The 3,913-nt window shown below is 45.4% G+C and overlaps 1 long non-coding RNA gene across 1 annotated transcript; it reads right to left on the bottom strand.

The window, feature by feature from the left end:
- Positions 1–393: 393 nt before the first annotated feature.
- Positions 394–2,611, bottom strand: LOC307214492. Its single transcript, XR_013838154.1, has 3 exons — positions 2,534–2,611; positions 737–838; positions 394–477 (listed from the first exon to the last, which is right to left on the bottom strand). It is a non-coding gene; the product is annotated as an uncharacterized lncRNA (long non-coding RNA).
- Between the last annotated feature and the right edge of the window lie 1,302 nt (positions 2,612–3,913).

The following is a 3,913-nucleotide window of genomic DNA, read 5'->3' as shown; positions in this document are numbered from 1 at the left end:
AACACCATGCATGGACCCTAACTTAACATGCCTCACAGGCTGAAATTTCTGTACATTGGGTTGCAGCGAAAGGCACAGGACTGATTATTGTAGAAAGGTGCTAGTGGAAAAGAAATGGGAGGAGGCGGGTGGGACTCTACACTCACTTAAAATCAGCGTCAGTGCCTATGTGCCTTCTCAGTGGCAGTTCCCAGATTTTGGAAATCACTCCCTGGAGAAGTTAGATGGGCTCTCTCCTTGTCCTTCTGCCACCAGGTGAGGACTTTCTTGTTCCAATAAGCTTTCGGGAACTGACTGCTTTTAATGAAAGCACTGGCGTTGTGCTGCTTTTATGGAAATTATCTGCATGGTTTTAACAGTTGTTTTTTTAAAAAGTACATATGGTATATTGTTTTAACTCTATCAATGTTTCATTATTTTCTTCTTCTTTTATGTTTTTAACTGTTCTTAGTTTTATCTGTAAGCCTCCTTGAGTCCCTGTCAGGGGAAAAGGGGAAAAGTCCCTGTCAGTGGGGTAGATATAAATAAATAAACAATAAACACAATAAGAATAATAAATGATGCTAATAACTCAGCAGCAGGCTGCCTTCTGGAAAATGGAATTTGAATCTCTCAGGCAAGACTGTGCCTTTATCTAGCAGCGTTCCCACCCTCAAGCAACACGTCTCACGTGATTTTCAAAAGTGTCAACGCAAAGAAAAATTGTCCCCACAGAAACATGAAAACCCATCCACACCTCAGGCGAAGTGATGATGGTGACAGGATATCACATTGAAGGTGGGCAGCATAGACTAGCGTTCACTCCCGTGCTTCGGAACACGTGCCGTTGGTTGGCAGGCTGCTTGAAAAAGAAACAAGAAAACAAATAATAGCAGGAAACAAAACGGGACAAACAGCCCACTCCATCTTTTGTTGAGCCAGTGCAATAGTGACACGACCAGTGGCATAAACTGGCAATTCACTCCTTTTATGCCATAGGGTAATGCTATCAAGGGACCCCTGACCATTAGGTCCAGTCATGGTTGCCTCTGGGGTTGGAGTGCTCATCTCGCTTTATTGACCAAGGGAGGCAGTGTACAGCTTCCAGGTCATGTGGCCAGCATGACTAAGCCACTTCTGGCGAACCAGAGCAGCACACGGAAACGCCGTTTACCTTCCCACCAGAGGGGTACCTATTTATCTACTTGCACTTTGATGTGCTTTCAAACTTCTAGATTGGCAGGAGCAGGGACTGAGCAACGGAAACTCACCCCGTCACGGGGATTCGAACCGCCGACCTTCTGATCGGCAACTCCTAGGCTCTGTTGTTCAACCCACAGCGCCACCCGAGTCCCAAATGCTATCAAAAGCAGTGTCTATTTTTGCAATGACTAATCCTCAGGTGCCACCTTCTTAAGGGGACTGAGGTGTTGCCCATGCGCAACATCACACAACGACCTGACATCGCATGCACAACACCAGGCGGCGAAGCCAAACGCTCTCTTGATATTGAGGGGGCTTGGAGGAACTGCCTTGGCCCCTAGGAGTTGGTGCACCTGCCCCAATCCACCCCTGAGCCATAACATTTAGAATGGGTGGAGAATCTCACAGGCTTCTCCTCAGGCCATACTGACTCTGCCCAGGCCACACCACTTACAAGCTTTGCTTTGCACTGTGACTATTTTTGCTTGGCTGAAATGTGTCCCTGAACTCTGAAAATGTCCCTTGCTTGTCTGGAAGGATTGTGTGTTGCGTGTGAAGGAACGAGCCTACTGCACAAAGATAAATTTTCCCCATGACAATTAATCGAGCTTCTGGTATATATTTCTAGTGGCTAACACAAGGGGCTTGGCAATTCACAATATGATAGCCAGGCACCAACCACAAATGTTTCTGGGTAACTGTAATGGATTGGGGGGTGGGAGGACCAGTTAGCACAGAGCGATTATGGCGGTGTAGCACACCATATTAAATCAGATATTATTTTGCAAAATAAGTCTGAGGGTTTTGTGAATATACCCCTGTATACTGTTGTTCTGGCTAATGTAACTATTTTTAGTGCAATCCATTATAACTTGCACGGATGAGAGAAGGATGAGCGAATCTTTGGGAAGGCAGGTCTGCAATGTGGCCAGAGTTCAGCGAGTTCCAGTGACTGATAGCTATAAACAGGACCTTGTTTTAAGCAAAACATCAGGTTACAGGAAATGTAACATTCCTTGGGAGTTTAAACTGCATGTTCCAAGATAGCTGCACCCATTTTCCTAAGCCGTAAAGGCACAGTGATGGGGACAGAGATGATAACCTTGTGTTGTATGGCTGAGAGCTCTTCAATAATTGAAATCAATAAATATTTTTGAAAACTGGTACCACTCCCTTGGTCTCTGTGCCTTTCCTCTTTGCTTCAGGTTGCATTTATGACAGCAGGAGCCATACAACACACTTTGATGTGTGGTCAGTCAGGCCCCGTCCCAGCTGAACTGCTGTTGCTTGACAAAGACTTTTTCTATTCCATAAGGCTTTTAATGTATTATGCCTGTTACTAACTTTTTACCTGAGGCTTTCATTTGTTTTAAACCCCGTGTTCTTTTGTTGGTCTACTGATCGCTGTGTAAAACATTTTGTGGCCAACTCTGGTGAAAAGCGATCTGTGAATATTGGAAATAAATCCATAAATGTGAATAGAATACTATTTATAAAGTTTACCAGCATGCAAATGTAGAACAGAAGTGCTAATAACCATTGTCTGGAAATATCTCCTATTCGTCGCAGCAGATTGTGCAAACCATACAGCAGCCTCTGCAGAGAATATAGCCTAGATGGAGAATATAAAGGGTGTGGGTGTAGAAACTATCCTACAGTAGAAAGTAAAAATTTACATCTGTTGCCCTGCCCACTTTTGTCTCTGGCCATGCCCACCATTGCCATGTGGACCCCAGAAGGTTGCCTGTAAGGTAATGTGGCCCTCAGATTGAAAAGTTCCCCCTCTCTGACGTAAGATGTTGCGATATATGGAAGCCCCACATGAAAAACTCAGGAGTCAAGCTGCAATTTAAGTAAGGCTATGTTCCAATTGCAGTCTTGCATCATCCAGGAATCAGCATACACAGGTGGGATTACATACAGGGGAGAAGGCTGTGTGGGGAAGTCAAACATACCTCTTTATACTAACCGGCTATAGACCAATTTGGCAACGCCCCATGTCTCATGTTTATAGGAGCCAAATTCAAGGGGCCGAGGGGTCTTCAGCCTCCTCTATAAAATATTTGAGGGCCTACCACAAAGTAGATAGGCACTGGCATTCAAATAGGGTGTGCGCACCGCATCATGTGATTAATTATTTAGGGCGCAGCTTACCGGGGCTTCCCCGCTCAATATTTTATTCAAGTTGCCACCCTTGCTCATGTTGCTGATTCACAATTCAGCGTGGGATCAATTCAGCATCAGCAGTTGATCTTTATGTGCCGCTCAAGACCATTCTCTGAGTCACTTTTGGAGTGGCACCCTTCATGTTAAGGATTTCTATACTTATTTCCAATGTATCTCCTGCAGCAAGGTTAGGTATTCCAGGTCAGTTTGGTAAATGTTAAAGAGTTAAAAACCTTTGGTCTCAAGAAGCTTCTATGGCTTTAGCAAGGCTACTCCTGAATAAAGGTAAAGGTAAAGGGACCCCTGACCATTAGGTCCAGTCGTGGCTGACTCTGGGGTTGCAGCACTCATCTCGCTTTATTGACTGAGGGAGCCGGCGTACAGCTTCCGGGTCATGTGGCCAGCATGACTAAGCCGCTTCTGGCGAACCAGAGCAACGCACGGAAACGCCGTTTACCTTCCCACCGGAGCGATACCTATTTATCTACTTGCACTTTGATGTGCTTTCAAACTGCAAGGTTGGCAGGAACAGGAACCGAGCAACGGGAGCTCACCCCATTGTGGG

Source organism: Podarcis cretensis (genome assembly GCF_951804945.1).
Source record: "Podarcis cretensis genome assembly, chromosome: 4".
Classification (NCBI taxonomy): Eukaryota; Metazoa; Chordata; class Lepidosauria; order Squamata; family Lacertidae; genus Podarcis; species Podarcis cretensis.
Note: the sequence above shows the minus strand (reverse complement) of the source record. Positions and strands in the feature narration are given on the sequence as shown.